This window comes from Lasioglossum baleicum, chromosome 9, assembly GCF_051020765.1.
Source record: "Lasioglossum baleicum chromosome 9, iyLasBale1, whole genome shotgun sequence".
NCBI classification, from domain to species: Eukaryota; Metazoa; Arthropoda; class Insecta; order Hymenoptera; family Halictidae; genus Lasioglossum; species Lasioglossum baleicum.
Window position 1 is genome coordinate 12,552,467 of NC_134937.1, and position 21,275 is coordinate 12,573,741.

The following is a 21,275-nucleotide window of genomic DNA, read 5'->3' on the forward strand; positions in this document are numbered from 1 at the left end:
AGCGTGCCGGGCGTGACTACTGTATCCGCAGCATGGCGCAAGTAGGCGCATAATTATCGGGGACCGAATATCGTGTTCTAACCAACCAACTAGAGAGCGAGGTATAGAACAAAAACTCTCGGTACAATGTATCATTTACCCGAGGACAACTGCAATTTCGTCGTTAACGATCGCGAAATAGTAACTTCAATCCGGGCGAACATAAGCGTGCAGCATAATTCCTTGAAAGTGCTCTCCGCTGCGTTCGCAAAGCTGCTTTCAACCCGTTTGACCTTCGAGGAATTGCCGTAATTTGATTTTCCGCTGCTGGAGGAAGATTCAAATGCTGCTTTGACGCATTCATCTAATTGGAGAATCGAAAAGCGTTACGACAACTCCACTAATAATCGCCGAACGAGAAACTTCATTGTTGAACAAATAAATTGACAGTCTTAAAAGATATCGAACGATCCGCCGTTCTCAGTTTCGTCAGAAATTGCGAATGGATTGCTCGGTGGTTATCTTGGTCCGAGCTGGCGAAACTGAAGTTTCCCACGTTTCGAAATCACCGCTCAAACGTTTGGCTTCGTTTGAACTTGGGGCCTCGGTTGATGTTTCAATCTGCCAGGTAAACACGCTCAGAAGGCGCTCGCACGGAGCCGTTCGACTCGGTGTTCGACACGTTTCCGGAAAAATAGACGCCATAAATGTCCGGAATTGTTTTTACAGTGTGGTGTTCCTCCGCGGCTTTTCGAGGACCGACACGGGGAACCGTTCAGCGATTCGACTCGTTTATTTCCGGCTCGGCTTCGCAGCTCGTTAGCACGCGCGCGGAAAATCCACAAACAACTGTAAAACCAGAAGCTCTTTCGAGGTTCTGACGCCTGGTTTCGCGAACAATTTCCGTTTCTTCGTCAAACTCTTTTTCCCCCTAAGCATCTGGAGAGGAGTTTCTTCTGCGTCGTGAAAAGATACCAATTCTTTCTCTCATTCTTTAAAACTGGAAAGCTATATAATTAATAATACAGTAATAATATGTTATTAATTAACAATAATAATTAAAATGTTTGATTTGAAATCAGCGGAAAAATTCAGTCTCGAATCGTGACGCTTTTATTTTAGGATTAATCTCAACTAATTAAAAAGATCCAGTCAAGCTGTTCTTCCCCGAGTTCCTGCAGACTCGGAGAATGTTTAATAATATTCCCAGTGATATCATCTCGTTTTCTTCCTCAGCGTTTGTATTTACCGAATTCGACTGTGTAACAAAGGCTTCGGGGTAAGTAAATAAATTTTCACGATGGTTCAATAGATCGCGAGACGTTGCCAAATGAGTCTCCCTGTCAATAGAAGTCTGCGACGTAATACCGATGGAACGGAGACTCGTCGAGGCTCATTATCGATCGCAGACCGCGTCGATATTCTCGATATTGATATTGGATGACGCCATTCCGAGATACAGTCGGATTCAATGAACTTCTGCGTCGAAATGATAAAGGCTGTGTTAGGAGTCGAGACTGAGGAATATAAATAAATTTCTTATACATTTCTTTTCCGACGTAGATAACTTAAAGAAAGAATGGATATGCGAACTTTAAATTCACGAACGATTCTGGTTTATCCCTTCGTCCTTTCGAGAAAAATAAGAAAAAATTCATGTCCCGGTATTTTATAGGGCAATAAAACCAAAGGGCTCCGTCACAAAAATAAGTAAAGAATCTTCGCCATTACGTAGAGTTTTCCAGCACCCAAGTAGCCGGGTTTAAGGGCGTTTTATCCAGCAGAGACCAAAAGATAGTAGCCATAAAAGTGACCTTCTTAAAAATTACCTGACACTCCACCGGAGGAGGCCGACAAATCTATTTCATGGTTCCATAAAAATCGCTGTTTTCGGTTTAGGGACATTGTTAATCATTTTTCTGACCGTTCGCAAAGAATTGGTGACCAATGAATTGTGAATTTTTCTATTTCAGGAGAGGGATATGTACGAAGCAATTATTCTGAAAACTTGGTAGAGCAGGGACGGTAGAAATTCACGGTGCTCCATAAAAATCGGAATTTCCAGTTTACCGAGGGTCCCGTTGTTCGCAATCCCTCCGGTTCAAGTAGCAAAGCACAGACGAAGCAAGACAGAAACATTGGAAGTCTAGAGCGCCGCGTCGCCGCGTCACTCTAATTTCCCAGAGGAAAGGTTATCGACAGGCGCGGACAAGACGGGTGTCGTTTAATAGAAAGTCGAGTAAACAATTTCCCTTTTCTGCCCAATTCCCGGGGACCGAGCTCCAGAGGTACAGTCCTGACTGTGCTCGCGGCGCGGCGCGCGTTCATTATAAAACAATCTAGCTGATCCATAGCCTGGTAATGCTGCGGACAAAATTCGAACTTATTAAATAATATGCATTTTATGATTTTTCTCCCGAACCCCGATTTATGCGTCGCACTGTGCGACCGGTCTGAATGCCTTGGAAAATCGACTTGCGATAAGAAAATTGTGCAAGCCCATAATTATGTAAATAGACACACCGGGGATGCAGATACACACGCCCACTTTGTGCTCACGTTCTTCCGTCCCACATTGATATATAATACATAGGTTTTCCAAGTTAGGATTTGTGAGAACAAAATTAATGTATTCACAACTTCTTCGATTTTGGACATGTTGTGAAACCGATGTTTTACGCGGGATGTGAGAGGAAAGGGTGACGGAGAAATGGAAGCGACAACCTAGGGCAGTCTTGTAGACCATAGAAGGCTGAAAGACTGTCGCGAGACAATAATGTCAGCAACGAGTAGGTGGCCGAACACGTAGGCGACTGCTAAGGCAAGGACGTTGCTAACTGACTCGCGGTTTCATTGCTGGATCGTTGACTGGTCGTGTACATATACGTACAAGAGACTCGTTGATACCAGTTTCTATGTGCATTCGTATTTATCCAATCGCGAGAGAGCTGAGATTCCTTCAAGATTGCTAAAAAACGTGTATAATGAGTAGACTGCAGATTTTTCTACAAAATAAACAGTTCCTTCGTCGATTATAAAGAACAGGAGCCAAGTACAAATATTTTCTACGAAGAAGATACGACGTGCCAAAACGAAAATAAGCGAGCCAGAGAATTTCTATTATCTTCCCAACAGATTTCTGAATAAATTGCAGGACAGTGGAACCGCACAAAGCTGTCTTCCGCAAATCGACTTTATTCGCGCGCTGGACGAATTCAATTCCCACTCCTTGTTTCCCAATGCAATTGAACTCCGACCCGCTATCAAACACGACACCTTCGGCCAGCAGCGTCCCGATCAAACTTTCCAGGCGATCGATCAGAGTGTGCCGCACTCTTCATCGAACTACCCCGCATCGTTCCGAGCGACGGATTTCGTGTAACTTGCCGAACACGAGATCAAGAACTAGGGCCACCATTTGTCTGGACGTTTCGCGATCTCGTCGAGCGGTTTACCCGCCAGCTAGTTACTAACTTCGATTTGCTGGCGAGTGACAAGTCCACAATCCGAAATCTTCATTCGCAAACAAGTCGATCAGATATTGCTCTCCAGTATTTAAACAGTGAGGGCGGACACCACGCCTTCGTCTTTATTAACTTTTAATTACTTCGCATATAGTACTTTCAATTCAAGCTCAGTTCCAAGCATAAACAAAGGTGCCGTCGTTGTTATTTTAAAGTAATTATTTTATCGAATAATTCATGTTGCTGACACAGACTGTCTGAATCGATTGTGGGGAACAGGGATTAACTTGGAAGAAATGTTTGACTTTGCATGAAAATCGGCACCGAATATTGAAGATCGCGAAGACTCGTGCGAGAAATGGCCTGATTTTGTCATACGAATTGGAGATTGTGCGCAGTAAAAGGGAGAGTAAGAGACAGAGACGCGTAGGCGAAGTGTCTCGGCGCGAAAAGCTGGCAGAGTTTCCATAACGATAAGTCGGATATCGCAGCCGGTCGACGGGTGAGCTCGACATCCGGTTCCAAGTTCGTTCTGGGAGCTCGGCGTCGGCTCGGCTCGGTTCTGCGCGGCGCGGCGAGGCGATCGGCTCGACGGGAATCCAATCGGGCGTCGCTGTCAGAATCCGATCGCATTTGCATACAATTGGGCGTTATCCGGCTGCCGCGGCCGGCTAATTTGCATCGCGCGTCGCGCTATCATCGGGCCCGGCGTGTTGATGACCGGCCGACACTCTCTCGGAAACGGCCGCCCACGTTTTATTAGACAGCCGGTCTACCGGTCCACCTCGGTCCGATACGCTTTCTCTGCTTTTACAATTTCTGCTAAATATTTCCCACGACGGCCGCCTCGTCGTTATCGTTGCTCGCGAAATCGTTTTCTGCGCGTTTCGATCACCCGCGGCACGAAACTTCGCTTTTTCTTCCCCTTTTAGAAAACATCTTTGACGATTTTCTACAGTCGGTCTCTAGGGTGTACGTTTCCGTTGAACATGTGGAATAACGTTTAATGTAACGTCTCAGTCAACTTCTCGGTTCAATTTTCTGAATAAAAAAGAAATGCTGAGTGAGAAATAAAATGAGATAGAGAGAGAAATAAAATCAGGGAAAATCGGAGCGCCGCGCCGTGACGATTCGAGTGTCCTACGCCGTTCATTTCGGTCACGAGCGATTGGAAACACGGAGAAATTTTCAACGAAACTGGAGTACCGCAGTGTAAACATCTAGAAAGAGAGAGGGAGGGGGCAAGGAGAAAGAGAAAGAGAGATAGAGAAGTGAAAGTAGAAATGCGCGAGCCTATAGAAAGTGACATTATGCAGTTATGCGGGAACGAATACAAATCATAAAAGTAAACGAAGCCCGCGAACGCGTTTCGCGTGGTTTCCCATTACATAAACAAAACACGAAATAAGCTTTGGTGTTAGTTACCTTGCCATTCGCAAAACCCTCCCTCTTCTTCTCTCTCTTTCTCCGCCAGCACGATGCGGAATTTTCCGAAAATTATCCCCGTAAAGAATTTCATTATATTTTGAGTAATATAAATTTTAATTCATTAAAACTACGACAGAGCCTTTTTTTAAACTTCTGACGCGTTTCCCATTTTATGTAGCGTGTTACACCCCCCGCATTTTTCATGAACGGATAAAGCTCGCGGTCTAGTTATAGGAAACATTGTTAATAAGTTGTTAGCGTTTTTTGTTGTTGTTTGTAAGTATTTTATAGTGTTGCGCGGAGTTATGTGCACTACATGAATGCACGAGCATCCGCAACCCACGTATAAGGGTCACGGTACCGTGACCGTGTTAAAGATTCAATTAGCTTTTAAACGAGCTAAGAACTCCATTGAAGTTAATTAAATCCTTCGCTACTCCGAATTTAAAACAACAGCGCGCGCTATGAATACACGAGATATCCGCAGTGCAGTGACTCACTATTTATAGTTCTTATACAATATACATATATATCCCTACTAAACTTTTCTAGATACATTCTTATGTATGAACACAGAAATATGTGACATGTCTTATTAACGGTAATTATAGAGATCGTCAACGTTTCCGTTTTCACAGCTGTTTGCACTGCGAAAACTGGAGAACAAGAGCATCGGTTGCGTGCGGTCGTCTTTCTCGTTAATTGCTGCACAATCATATCCCGTGTAAATGTTGAACAATGAATTACGCAGTGTCAAGAATTTTCAAAATCGGATGCAACGAACTAGAGTTTAATCTGCATTTCGGAGAAAGAATGAGCTTTCTTTGGAGTGTCGCAGCTGGCCGGTCGCCGGTTGGTCCAATACGTTCCCTTAAATCGGATCGACTTTAAACGTGCCGTCCTTCAGTAACGAACACAATCTACACGGCCACGGGACCGACAAATGAAATCAAATATTGGAAAAGTCCATGCATATCCAGTATCGCGGCGCAAACCCGATTCTACGGGTAGAAAGAGGTGTGTGCTCTCGGTTCACCGGCATCGAAACGAATCTGTCCCTTTTCGACGAAGGTCTAACCTCGCTTCCCTGAATCCCAACGAAATTCTGCTATCCATCGATCGCCGAATAGAATTTTCTACGGCGACGATTTCACCTCGACGGACCTCGGAAATTCGGGACAGTATGTTGACCCTAAATATCTTCGCAAGATGGATGCACTTTGTCCTCGACTTGCAGCTTACCTGTGGAGGCTTTCATCCGAATACAGATGCAGGATTATTTGCAAGCATTAATTCGAACAGGAACGAAGTCGACATCGAGTTTCGCGAATTGTTCGTTCCAGGAGGAGTTTTCGCGAGACAGGAGCAAAGAGAGAGGATCAATGGAAAAATTGAAGAATCGCGTGACTTGTTGGAGCGGAGGGGAGACTCGATGAAAAGACGGGACGAAAAGGAAACGCGATGCGGGTAATTTCGGTGGGGAAAAATCGAGAAATGGCTGGGGGATGGTTTAGGGGTGGGAGCAAGGAAACTCGGAGTAACGAGACTGCCGGAAACTTTCTTTCGAAGTGTCTGCCGGTAAATGGTAGCGGGGCTGAATGATACTGAATCACTGTCCGTGCCGTTTTGAATTATTGTCGCTATTAACGTCCCAGTAATCCTAATCAATTGTGCGTAACTTTCCGACGCGATTGTGTCCCCTGTTACGTATCCACTTCTTTAAACAAGTATTTTATATACAAGATTTACAATTTTTCATAGAAGGAGAAACGAAAGACGTTTTGCCTTTCCTTCGGGAATGTAATCGGCTTTCTATTCGCCATGTCTTCGTGATTTTGTAATTAGAGATCCGGAACGGTGTGCGCGAAACGCACGCCATATTTCTCCGGGCTAGCGGACCGTCGCGTCGCGTCGACGCAGAAGATAGCAGGTCGGTTTTCGATTATGGGAATCGGTTGATTAATGCGCGTGATAAATACGGATATACATGTATCGCGGTAGTCCGGGAGTCCGTGTCGAGTGTTAAAACAGTAAAAACCCGGTGGGGAGGGAAGGTGGGGAGGATTATTTCAATTTTCGAAACGGCGTATCGATGATTCATTAATATGGATACAAATTCCGAATGCGAAATCCGCGGAGCTCATCGGGGAACGGTAATAAATGCATCGCGGACGGATTATAAGCGTGATCTCGTAAACGTTTGACTGATATTCGTTTTTCAATCGACGATAATGCGCCGTTCAATGAATGTCGCCGCGATTCCAATGTCTTCTTTTCACGTGAAGCATTCTTGTGAATCGAAAATGAGGATATGGAAATTCCATGGAACCGAATGATAGAGGATTATGGATCATGCGATGCAATAGGGAACCCCGCGGAATCGGAATAATTGTGTTTACCGTACCACCGATACAAACGAAATTATTATTCTGTATGTCGTCGATGAAAGGAAGTTATTAATTCGTCCGCATTGGTGGAACGAATCTGAAAGGTGGATTAGCTCTGCAAATTTATTTCATGCAAACTTATATATTTCATTCAATCTTCATTTTTTGATAAGAAACGTAAATACTGCTAAAAATTGCAAATTGCATAAAAATGCGCAGTCCACTCATCAATTTGAATTAAAAACTGTTTACCTTGTTTGTGGACGAACAGATTCAGTTTATGAAATGAGGTTGCAAATGTGGATCGGATTTGTGTATTTCATCGCTGTATTAGCGTTTCATTTGCTTGTGTTCGATGTTAGCGGCAAGAGATCAAGATGCAGTGCCGGTACACGAAATAAGTGACATTTTCCAGATCAGAAAGTAAACATACATCGAGATATTACTGTGTTCCGAGGAAAGAAACGAAGAACGATCTCCTCTCAGAGCCAGACCGGTGTTTACCGAGCATTCTTCTGCGCCGATCGGTAATCAGTCGCTGAAATATGGGGATGTATTTTTAAAGGAGTCAATACACGATAGGTGGTATCCTGTCGGGAGAGAGAGGGAGATCGGCTGGTAGGATCAAGCCGGGGCAAGGTCCTGGTAGCGAGTGGTAACGGTAAACAGTTTCGTTCCTCCTAGTTTCACGTTCCACGAGCAGCCAGAGGAACGGGAAACCAGCGTCGCAGGTTCTACGGCCGCAGGACGCGGAAGGAAGAATGAGAACTTGTTGAATTTCACGCTTCGTTGCGGGAATTATCGCGTTCCTTCGAGGATAGAAGGGGGCCAGGCGTGATATCCTTCTTCCGTGTTCTGTCACGCTATCGCGATCGAAAATCGCGGATCAGTTTCACCCGTGAGATGTGTCTCGAAAAAATCTTGGACCAATTTCACCAACAAAATCTTACACCACCATTAATTTCAGAACTTCTAGGATGTATGTGCATCCACATAAGTTTTCGAACGAAGCTCCAGACAATTTCACAGAGAATTACAAGGAAGTCGCTAAAAACGGAGATCGTGAAGGAACGACGCGACGCAATGTTCGGCAGACGTCGAACGATTCGAATTTATGCATCCGGGACATCTAACAGTCGATTTCTCGAGCGATAAAAGAGTGCGTCACGCAAGTGGCAATTCGACTGCGACATCATCTCGAAGCTCCGAATATTCTACGCGCTCTTAACTCCCGCGTTCGCGATAACATTGTCGTCGGCTGGTAAGTTGAAGCTCGGTGCGAGAGAGAGAGAGAACGTTCGGGATACTTTCCAGGGAGACACGTAAAGCTAGTAGTAGCTGGGGATCGTTTCGCCGTCCGAAAGTTCACTAAAATTGTCGGTCGGAGTCGAAGTATCGGACCGAAATAATAACACGGGACCGCCGATGTCTCTCGATTCGCGTCCCGGTTCGCCTCGCGAAGTGAGCGGATCCGAAAAGCGGCGAAGGAACCGTGTTAAAAGTTTCCGGGCACCGGGTGGTGTGGGACGTTCCGAATTGTAAAAACTTTTCGCAAGCCGAGAACGATCGCGAACGCACCCCGAAATTTACTCTCTCGTACCTCGCGAGAACGTTACGCCCAGGGGACGGGGAAGAGTCGAACCCGACGCCGAAAACGCTCGGCAACGAGCGCGAAATGATGGTGAATAATACACGAGGAAATCTGCAAGCTGGCCGGAAACGTCGGGAGAACTAGAAGTCTGCAAATTATTGATAGCGTTGCCACGTCCGCTCGCTGTTTGATGCCGTCAACCATATGCGAATTGTCTGGACCGAGCGATGAAGCGTCAACAAAGTTTACTCTATCTAATTTTCTCGGTATTGGTCATTATGGAAAATGATTAGATATTAATGTCACACGAAAAATCGCACAGACATGAAATAAATTCAATCAGCGGCTCGCAAAACACTCTGCGACCGCGCCAATTAACCCCCGGAGCGATATTTATTCTCCCGGAATTGGCCATAAACCGGGCGGCAATCTTCTCCGCGCAAACATTACCCAGCATAATCGTTGTATTCGAGGGGTCCGCGTCACCTGGAGAGAGGGAACAAGTTTGCGTGCTAAAAATTAAACAACGCCCACGCTTCCCGGGTGGGGCGGCGGTGGCAGGACGCAAGAACAAAGAGTTCCTTGGTAAACAAAGGAAACGTCTGTTTCTTATCCCTTTCGGTTTTTTTTCCTGCTTCCGTCCACCCCTTTCCCGAGACCGTTTCCCTTTGAAGCTGTTGGGAAAGGGGATGACTGGCGTGCGGGGGTGGAAATCTTCCGCATGCTTTAGCGTGCTTCGCGATAAACTCGTCCGGTAATTGCCGTCGTCGCGGAGAGCTTTCCCGAGGCCCGTAATCGGCTCGCGAACGAGCTCGCCGGAAGACCGTCGAGGAGAGCCACCCGCAAATCCGATCAATGTTACCCCTCCGCTCGCAGGATCCGAGGGAACATCGATCGCTTTTGACTTACGAGTGTCCTTGGATCGACATCGTCTTCTAGTCGACGCGGATCCCGCTAACAAATAGTTCAAAGATAACCATTATCCCGCAAACAATCGTGTGAATCCCAGATCATCTCCTACCACATATGTATATCAACGTCGGATCTAGGTCGCGAATATATACATCGGGCAAATAAACATTTAATTCCTGCTTAACAAGCAACATGTAGAATATGCGCATATATCGTAGACCCGGAGCAGCGATTTCCCGTGTTCGCACGGGCCAACAATGAGTCTCGCCGGGAAATTAGGCCAGAGGGAAAAAATCTCGGTGGTCCCGTTGTTCCGCTGTTAAGCGAAACCCCCGGATATATAAGCGAAACGCGTGGTAACATCAGACCGGTGGGAATTCTCTGACGTCGGTTTGTTTATCTGCTTCTGTTAACGGGATCAAAGCTTCACCCTTTCCGCGATGGCGGAATTGGGCGCTTGGTACGCTATGAGCATACGTTCGCCGTGTGAACGGCGACTGGCTTCCCCGAGTCTGCTGTCTTGGACAAACAAAAGAAAAAATAGGTTATACACAGGCCTCCGACCTGAATGCTAGCTCGCATTTTCATAGATTATTTTTAGGAAAATTCGGCGAAAATTCTCCCGAGGTTGGTAAAGATATTATTTTATCATACACAACGAGGAGGCTCCGCCCCCTGTTTGCTTCGCTCACCAAACCCCGCGCGCCTCGCGGCTTCGCCACTCGGAGTTCTTCCGTGACACAGAACTATTTTATAATAATAGAAAGATATATTTATTTTTTTACAGAATACATAATAATATCTCCGATTTTTCCGGGATTCTTTAGCGCAGAATTTCAACACTACTTTATGGGGTTGTTACCGTCGAGGCTTCCGTGCGAGAAAAGTTCTTTTGGAAAAATTCCAAATTCCCATCTCAACGTTATTTAACTGTTACTTAACCAAAATTATCGCCGCTAGCTGCAGCTATAGCGGAACATTGCTGTAACTTTTCCGGGGGGACACGGGTTAAACCCGAAAGGCTCAGCAGTAAGAACTGAAGTGCATGGAGATCGTTTCGTGGGGAGCTGCCTTAATTGTCTGTGCTACCGAGCGAGTCATATAAAATCACGCTGGCTGTTTCCTCCTCTGAAAATTACAAACATAAACGGAACTTAAAAACCTGACAGATTTTCTCGCCGAAAATAAATTTGGACTGTACACTGACAAAATCAGTAGGAATATAGTCGAGCAGCTTAAGAAGTTGCAGCAACATACAATTTCTCAGAAAAACATCCCACTCGCTGCGCAACCCTCGAATTTCCTTTCCGGAGAGCAACTTTGTCAGCGAAACAACACATTTCTCTGTTTACCGGTCAAGAGGCCAACTTCCTAAGAGGCAATTCTGACTTCCGGTGGCCTTGGTCTCGTCAGCTTTCTCCGGGGAACACTCTTCGATGCTTTGAGACCCACGAACGAAGCCAATCAACCGATTTCGGCGTAGAATCGCTCGATCAAAGAATCCGGCGAGCACGAACGCGAATCTTTGCTGTTCTTTTTAACGCCGTCGTGGCCTCGAAGCACGATAAATCGAGCTTGAAAAGCTCGTTCTCGAGGTTCTCGTGGTCGGGGCACAGAGAGTCGCACGCCAGTTCTCGTTTCATCCCTCCCGCAATTAAGTCGCGACGAAATTGGCCGGCGGCGTTACGGGGGTTGTCGCACGAACACAGTGGGTTGATATGGGTCAGCGCGACTTTTAACTTGACATTCTTGATCCGGAGCTCGCGAAACTTTCGCGTTCCCTTGCTCTCGCCGTGTACCCTTCAATTTGACGATAACGGGCAGGTAATTAACTGATTAATTAATTCGGGGCTGGACGCTCTGCGCTGCGGACGGGAAACGTTGTTGATCGATATTTTTGAGCTCCGCGAACGTGGTAAATTGTTGCAATCGTTTGATTAAAAATTTTCTTTCTTTCTTTGAGAAAAACTGTCTTCCGTTTTATTCCTCATGTTAATAAAATAAATGTTTCACACGAGCAAATTTGTTCCCCGCAGTTTATTAATTAAAAATCGAGCCTCATCCTTGTTAGTTTATAGTCTATGAACTAGTACCTCGCTGACTGTAAACCGAGTAACACGCACATTTAATAAACAATTTTTCTAAAAGCCCTACATCTCGGCGCCCCGCCGCTGCCAACGCAACGGGAAGGTGGTGGTTACAGCAGACGTAATACACCTTGACGAGCTAAAAACACGAACCGGAAGAGGTCGTAGGGAAACCGTGGGATGACAAAGAGAGAGGGATTGATCCTCCGGCGTGGATCGGACGTAGCACGACACGACGCTGGATGTCTGAGCACTCTCCGCGGAAAATGGGAATATCCGGGGAGCATCGGAGCGAGTGGCCCGGTAATTGTCAAGCGGTTTCCTCCTTGGCGACGGGGAAAACGTCGCCGTCACGGAAAAACGATGCTCCCGGGCTCGGTAATCGATTTCAATTAGCGAAACTGCCGCGCCCAAGGACATTCCTCCAAGTACCGTTTACGTCGAGAGGGCCTGGGGGCCACCGATCGCCTCCAACCCCCGTCGTTCGTCGATTTTAATTGGCAAAATTCCCGAAATGCTTTTCCGGTGCTCGTGACTGCTGCTAGCCGCCGGCTCTTACCCATCGTCCACCCACAACGCCCGAAAATCGTCGCGAAATCGAAACCTATAGAAAACCACCACCGAATCCTTCGAACTGATCAAGCATATTCACTCTGTTTTCGTTTTTTCGGAGCGCAAAACAGAAATTGCCGAATCCAAAGTGATTCGAACAAATCGAATCAACTCGTACTGGTTTAAATTGTACTATGCATAACAATCTATCAGTTCAGCTGCGAATCAAATTATTATACACCTCACCGAAATTTTTCCAGCAGCTGAAAATTATTCCCGAGCGGACCACCACGGCTCAGAGGATTAAGGTATCAAATCGACGTCATGGCGAGCAGCAATCATGAGGCAACAAGCTGCTAACATCGTGGACCACATGTGTCTGGACAACAGGACCACGAAGGCGACGCGACGCGACGGTGAGTCAGTGCATACCTTCAGGTACAAGTAGTCGTGTCTCATAAAAGTGTTGTCGACAGTTTCTAAGTCGCCGGACACATGTATCCGGCGATTGTCGGCCGGGATTGGATTAGGTTCAAATTACACGACGATCGTTCGACTCCCTCCCACCTGGAACAGGTTGTCACACGATTTCGCTTTTGCACGGTTCTCAAAATGACGGATTTTCAAAAGTAAAAACGAGTGAATCGGGGTGGAGCTCTGTTAGTATAGTAGCTAATGCATACGAGCTGGTGCAATGATCAGTGGAGAGGCGGGCACGGTTAATAAGTCGAAACTGCTCGTTAAATATGTCCTTTATGGAGAGCAGCTCGCTAATTAGATGGCCGGAGGACGGTGTAATTAGAAATGGACTTTAACGAGAATTTAAGTGGGCAGCCCTCCCCCCACCCGCTGTGTCATCTTCATGCAATATTCCGTACTATCCTTGCAAATTGGGCAATTTCGGCGCTAACTAGTCATGCCCCGGTGTCCTCGAATGAGCAACCATCAGTAAATGTTCTTTACGACCGAGATTTGCCTCCCAAATACCGTTTTATCCCCGGTTATATCATCGGCGTAGTCATGAACGACCGTTGAACCATTGAAATTTCAGATGTCATTAGCTCTCTGTGTGTATTATACTCCCGGGACTCTATTGTCGACATGCTGGTAAGTACAGTGCTCGTCGATATAGTGCTCATCGTTGGGCGAAATTAATCCTTTGAGAACGTGAGTTTTTATCCTCAGGAAGTTAAATCCTACGAAAGCTTCAGTTTTGAAGAAAATAATTTTATTCATAACAGTCCTAACAATGGTAGCAGGAGAAGTTGATAAGCTGATATTTTTTAACACACCTCTCGCGGTACGCGTTGATCCTCTTATTAGATCTAATCCAGGCGCGCAGTATGTACTGCTAATGGGATTATTCATATCCACAGCGTGTCCGCGCTTAAGTGCAAATGGACCATTATGTCTTAAAGTATTAAAATATCGTAGGCGCGAAAAGAATGTTATAACAGTTATGTGGTATTAAGAGGTACATACTCGGCGCTGGAAAATTTCTCCTATCTCATTAATTCGTTGTAGAATTCATAGAATGAAAGTTGCAATTCTCTTTTGTTTCACTAATGACATTCACACAGTTTTAGTAACCCGAAAAATAGACAAGTAGCAGAGATCGTCGACCCAGGAGTGGAAATGGTCCTCGTAGGTGTCTGTTGGTATCCCGGTCGTCCTCTGGAGGGTTTGATAAGGGGTTGGGGATCGGGGGCAGCTCTGGAAACAATAAGAAAGCCACGGGGTAGTTCGGGTCGCGGCGCGGGCCGCGTCAAAATCCCAGCAACAGGGTTAACGGGGGCAATTACGGGCGTGCGGGGGTGGCATCCCCAAACGCTTCCGCTTTATCCCGCGATCTTAGCTCCGGGAACGGGGCTTTCGAGCGTGGTTGACGCGGAGGTTCAAGCAACTGGTGTCCAATGACGGGGCGAAAAGGCAAGGACCTCTTGAATGCACTTACATTCTGAACCTTACATATGCTCGCCGTCTCGAGCAACCCATCGTCGCAGCTCGTTCTCTCTTTCTCCCGCTTCCAGCATGTATACATATACCGATAGTTCGCGCGAGCGTGCTTGACAAATAGACGGATGAGTATGTGAGAGAAGCGTGTGTTTGCGCGCACGCTCCGACTCGCACGCTGGACGAAGATGGAAGGTACCACGGGAAAACGATGCGTGAGAGAGCGAACGAATGACAGCGAAACAGAGAGAGAGAGAGAGAGAGAGAGAGAGAAGGAGGTGGTTAATCCGCACATGTGTGATGACAATCGTGAACCACCTGTTGAACGCCCAGCCGATACCCAAGGCAGAGTCTACCTGGCCTCCACCACAAAAGGAAGCCCCGAATTTCGATCGGACACGATCCTGTGCTTTGTTAACCTCGATCCTGCCCTCGGATCCTCCGTACTACACCCCTTCTCTTCTTCTACTCATCATCGTCCTACTCCCTCGTCTCCAGCTTCAACCCCGGACCAATTAATTCCTCGTTCGTGCCAAGATCGAGCTCGAGCCTCATTCAATCCTGTTTCTAGGAATTCCCCTAGATGCTCTAGGAATCCTGAGACTGCTGAGATTGATGCTGCGGGATCGAGCTGTCGGTTCAGTCGTGCTTCATTACCGTAGTTTCAAAGTATGAAAAGTGTTGGGATTAAAGGTTAGAAGATTGAATATATTTTTCAATACTAGATGTTTCTTTAGAGAGCACTGCACGATGAAATGAACGTTGTTCAGGTGTGAATAAATAACGTTTGCACATAACACAATACAACGTAACTTTTACGGTTATACTTGTAAAAAGTATAATAGAGAAATATTTCATAGAAAACCATTAAAGTTCATAGCAAGGATAAAAGATTTAAATTGAAAACTATTCGCAAAGTTGACCAAAAACGAAGACAGGGCAGTAACGGTGTGTATGTTTCTCGAAAGTTCTCGACTCGTCGAGCCACGAGCATTAGTACTCATCGGAATATGCAACAGTTTATGAAAATTTCCGTCCACATTGTACAACGAGATTAAACGGTAGCATTTCAGTGAGCTGTAATGAATATTAACCGGACACGTGTCAAACGCGGAACTTTGGTCGATTGGACGACAAGGTGCCGTAGTTTATGACACATGGATGGTTGAAAAAGAAATAGTCGAACGCCGATTCGACGACCTGTGGAAACCGTGTTCAACTATTCGAACTACACAAGAATCAACCATTTTCTCGGTGGATTTATGCCGCGGAGAACAGAAAGATAAGAAATTAAAAAGAAAGAGATTAAATCTTCCGAGGAGTGACCTTCCAATTATCAGGGTCTTGACTTTTATGTAAGAAAATGGTAGAGAATCCGGTTCTGGAAATAGAAACAATTTTCTGTGGGATGGAGAACGATGTCAGGTAAATTGCTTTGTCCTTTACAGGCACCATTGAACGTTTAAAAGGGCGTTTTACCGGAACCGCGCGATAAACTCTGGCGAAATAGAGCGCAGAAGGGATTTATGATCGAATCGAATCCGGAGCAAGATGCTCTGGTAAACTCGAAGCGGCGGGTCGTGTAAAAACTGCAGAAAACCTTGCAGCTCGACACGCGAAACACGGATCGAAAACCCTCTGTATCTGAAATCATTGAAATTTGCACGAAACTCGCAGCGAAGCGTGGTTATCAATTTATTTTCATTTCAATCATATTAACCCTTATCTGTCCCTCGTGTCAATATGACACAGTTGTTGTAAATGTGTAAGTAATTTGTGAAATTCAATTTCGGAAGGTAATTTTTGAAAGCTCAAGCGCCCCAATTTCCATATATTCAGAATTTCTAGCGACACAAATTCCCATACAAAATAAACAATGAAAACTATAATTGTGTAAAATATGGAGTACTTAAGATACACGAGATGTGTGGTCCATAGCATCGTTTCTTCGACATCGTGAAAGCGAGATATCTCGTCGACGGTAGCGAAAGGGTTAACCCATCGTTACGCAAAAATGAGAGTCGTTTCAGGAAAGGCGTACCTCACTCAGTTGTCGAAGGAGCGTGTTTCGGGTGTTGCTCTCGCGCGATTTCCCGGCGGCCACGAAATCGCGGTTAAAATGCTGAATTGGCCGGTCATGCATATACATGAGACACATAACAGGTCGGTTGAATTTCACGGGGAATTGACGCACGTACTCGACTGAACAAATGGCACCGGGGCAAGGCACACGTGGAAATTTTCGAGAGAGCCCGGGCGATCGTGACAAAATACATACGCGCTGCGCCGCGCCGCGCCGGTTTTCCCCGGGAAAAATAACCGCGGTTGTGCCGCGCCTGGATAATTAAAGAGCCTGCTTGATCACTTAATTGAGAGTTCATTACTACTAATGAATCAAACGCATAATTAGAATTCCTGTTCCGGTGTACATTTTTTTCTCCCTCCCACCCACGCGCGCGAACACAAAGCCGATTCCGTTAATTTTGCAGTTTTGTTTCTTCTCTACGTACCGATTTGTTCAGTTCGTTAGAAACATAGTCGTCACCATTTACACACTTGAGTGGATTGTCATTCCAGTCTGTAACGCAATTTTTCTAATTACACGCCGTCGAACATGATCGATCATGGTTCTTCCTCCTTCCTCGACCCAAAACTCACTCGTCTGTCGAGTCTTTTGAAATATTACCCATAACTATTCATGATCTTTCAAAATGCTGATTATAGCGTCTCGATGTATATACGTAAGTGTATAAATATTAATTTCGCCGATGTAGTTAGAGACGAAACTATGAAGCCATAGAACTTTTTTGTAATAAGCACGTCGAATGCCATTTCGTTTGCTATACGTGGTACTTCCTTCTGCGACTGTACGGAACATTGTCGAATTATTATTTTAAATGCTTTGATCACACAGCATGCATTAGTAATAACACTTTACAATTAATACAAAACAGTTCCGAAGAATATAATATCCTAAGTTAGACCCCCAGCAAAGTGTTAATAGATAGTAGGAAAAAAATTGACTTTCAAATTTGGTAAAAACATTGTGTCGGTAATATACGACCGACGCGACGTGGGACTCGTAGTGTTAATAAAATATGGCAACTATGAAGGCTGTCGTTGAAACAAATACCGTTAGCGAACGTAATACAGGCTACGAATTACACGTTTGCAGATCGTGGGACATGTGTACTTCTGCAAAAATCTCGCGTGAACCAGTGACGTCAGAGTGGAAGTGTCCACAGCATGTCGCGCTGTGTAGGTTCGATATCACCGGCCATTATAATAATTGTGTGCAGGTGACAAGGGACGAAAACGTCGAGCTCGCGTATCAACGGCTAGTGGTATCTCGGGGCACATATGTTCCGATGCACGCACAGGTTGCATCGCGTTGCATCGAGTCGAGTTGGTTCGAGCAGCACGTGCAACAGCGGGGTCCTGTTATCAGCGGCTTCCCACGACGCGTTCGCGCGCGATCCGTTATCAAACGAAGCGCCGCGCCGCGCCGCCTCGCCGCGCCGTAGCCTGGCGCCTTTTATGTCCGCGGAATGAAACGGCACATTTTCGCGCACGTCGACGACGTATGTACGTCGACGACGACAGCTGACGATGCACGCGTGCGAGTACCGCTGCTCGTTATCAACGGCGACGTAGCAAGAGGCCTCCTCTGCCAACCTGCCAAGCCGCTTTTCGCGTATTGTCAGCGAAATTTACTCGTTTCTGCTTTTTAACTAGTCCTAGGAAAAATACAACCGCCGCGCTCCGTCACCAATGGATATGTACGTACAGAATAATTTGCAATTTAGTTTTTTGCAAATATGTGAAGCAACATGTGTGATAATTGCTACTCATTTATTTGTGCATTTTAATTGGTTGTATGAAATATGCAACGGTAGGAAAATTCTCGAATGAAGTTCAGAGAACCTTGATCATCAAGGTCTCCAGGTGTCATCGTTTCTCCTCTCATCCCATGATATTATATCGCGCAGATTGCTATAGTGTCCCGTTTTATGACCGTCCAGGTACGATTATAGAGGTTAGGAGGATGAAATTGTACTCCAATTACACGGTGGTTCGATGGAGTATCCCGTGATCATTGAAAGTGAATACTTCGCGTTCCATGGAAAGGCGATACGGATCCTCTCGATCAGAATCAGGACCCGGAGAATATATTAATGTGTACCATTTATACTATTTTCGTCTGCCTTAAAATCCACGATCCACCACCCGACACAGTATACAACAAACAACTCCACCAAATCCAGAACATAAACACATTCGAACCGGCTACGGCTTCACAAATGCCACGCTAAAGCCTCTCCCAAGCGGTTCGCGGAAGGATAAAACAATTCGGTCCGCCCTTTCGCTATAAATTAAAAGCTCTCGCGAATAAATTCGCCATAGTCCGGCCGGCGAATGGTCTCGATCGGGCAGGCTCGATAACGAGACGCAATCTGCGCACAGCAAACTATCGCCGGTGTTCCTGGAACACGCGGGTGCAATCGGCTTTTTATGGCTGGCAAATTCTTTCCCATTTTTTCCTCTCTCTCTCTCTCCCTCCCTCTGCCTCTCTGTTCTATATACATATATATATATATTTTTCCCGTTCTTGCGAAAGGTCCCTGGCTCGTCCGTGGGGCGCTTGTCACGAGTCCGTACACCTGTAATTTGCTTGAACCGGGAACACGGGGCCGAAACTTCCGGCTCGCGTGTCCGCAACAGCCACCCCCACGTGCCACGGTGTCGTGTAACTCATTTTTACTGATTTTCGTTTCTATTATGCCGTCAACGTGTTACGTGTGCCGTAGTTAGACGCCGTTTCCCACCCCCGCAATCCCCGAACCACCAACGAGGGACTGAATTTCTGGCTCCCGATCGAACGTTTTGACACACACCGGGACTTCGAAATTCAACGCCGTTCTAGCTGAGAACTTCTCACACACCGGTAACTTGAAACCACGAAAAGAGAGCGTGTTGCCGGTTAACGAACGCGTAAGGACTTTTGATACCTGTCCGCCGCGCCGCGCCGCTCCGTCGCGCGAGCCTTCAACGTAAATCGAAATTGATTTACGGCCAACCCCCTGTCGACCACCCTGCTGCAACGCCTCGGCACGATTTACTACCCGCTTCATTACCACCGGACCTCCAGAAACGCGTTTGTATTTATTGCTATTGTTGTTGCCATTATTTCGTAATTTGTGGAGCTGTTAACTTTTTATGTCGTTTGTAGATTGTGTCTCTTTGAATACAGTAGTAATGAAAGTTGCTAATACTTAGACAGCGGATATTTGTGCAAAATAAAAATTTTCTAAATGAACTGCAACAATCTGGAGTGAAACAGGACATTATTTTGTTTCTTAATATGTTTCTTATTGTTAATTGTGTTTGTTCCAAATACTTTTACTATTTTAAATTACACTTACTCATTTTTGTCCTAAACGCATGAAGATCCGCAGTCTACTAATATTGTTTGTGTTGCAATATATAGGAGAAACGTATTGACGTTCGCAAACACAGCAGAAAAAATGGAAGTGTTAAGAAACCATAAGAAACCATAAATCATGCGCGTTATTACCATACACAACACGCGATAAAACGAGCAGAAGAAGATCATTTATTAACAGCAAAAATGGAGAGAAGGAATAACATTTCAGGGTGGATTTGCATAAACTGACTTCCGGAAAAACATTCCAGTATCTGCAGCAGCATTAATATAACAACTCAGTAGCACAAAGACAATATTCAGCGTTTGTAAAAGAATCTTTTATGATTTTTATGAATTAATGTACAGGAATGTTTTTGTTTAACTTGCAGCAATTGCAATGTAGAATTTTTTTCTGCTCTTTTGACGGAAGAATATTCCTGCGCGCAGCGAGGGAAGGAATAATAAAAGAACGAAAACAATAAATAAAGTTCCGTATTATGACGCAGATTGGCTGAGTGGCGATTATCTGCGGATAAAGTCGAGAACTGCGTCAGAGAACAATCGGAATTGTAATAACCAGCTCGTAGTATGATAACGACACTCCCCTGTGTTATCAGTTCCGCGTTGATTAGGCGTAACAGCGACGCAAAACGTGGTTTAGCTGCGCCGAAAGCGGACAAAGAGACGGGGTCTCACTGAGACAGCTTGTGGAAAGCTTGACGGAAATTCATATGTGTGTGGGTACAAGGAAAACCGGAGAAAAACGAGAGATAACGAAATTACTCGAGGTTTAGCATGTCTTTGACTTCCTACCACGGTTCGTACAATTTATTGCTAGATTAGCGTCAGAATATTAGCTAACTGACCTACAAAAAGTAGGTTTATCCATTCACAAGTTGACTGAGAATTGCATTTGCATCTGAATCACATTGTGTTTAATGCGAATCTACAATTACCAGCGTCAATTGTGACGTTTACGTCACAATTACAATAATAAGAATCTACAGAAATAGTGGCATCTGGTCTATCTAGCATAAGATTGAAACTGAGATAATAATTGGGCCGGAAACGAAGGGAGCAAACGGCAAACCGTCCCGTAGAATCAAAGGCGGACGACTACGTGGATCCACGGGGGTTGATTCTACCCGCGAAAGCGTAAATTTCCCGGAGACCCATTAAGTGCTACCCAAATATTGCGACGGTGGGCCGAGTGTACACAGGGAGGCGGAGGTGATTCCGGCAGCGTAGAATTAAAGTGCGAGCCGCGGAGGCCGGAAACTCGCCGTTGAATTCTTAGGAGCTTGCACACAGAGCGTGCTGCGTGGACGTGCGCGGAGTCACCTAATCGGTCCCCTAAAAGGGCCCCAAACACGCCGAGTCAATATTGGAGCAGCCTCGTTTTCCAGCTGTACCTCCATCGGGCTCTGTGTTTAATCAGACCGAGAGCGCCTTAATCGTCGCCCCGGTACCCACGATTTCGTTTTCTTTCTCGTTTTG

General features: G+C 45.7%; 1 protein-coding gene and 1 long non-coding RNA gene across 3 annotated transcripts in view; one reads left to right on the forward strand and one right to left on the reverse strand.

Annotated features, from left to right (window-relative positions):
* The window catches only part of Pdk1 (Phosphoinositide-dependent kinase 1), a 578,009-nt gene that overhangs the window by 214,914 nt on the left and 341,820 nt on the right, over positions 1–21,275 (reverse strand). The window lies entirely within an intron of this gene.
* Positions 1–21,275, forward strand: part of LOC143211745 (uncharacterized) — a 163,118-nt gene that overhangs the window by 116,184 nt on the left and 25,659 nt on the right. Inside the window, exon 3 of the long non-coding RNA XR_013009520.1 lies at positions 12,661–12,816. This is a non-coding gene — a long non-coding RNA (uncharacterized LOC143211745). The remainder of the gene's footprint in view (positions 1–12,660; positions 12,817–21,275) is intronic.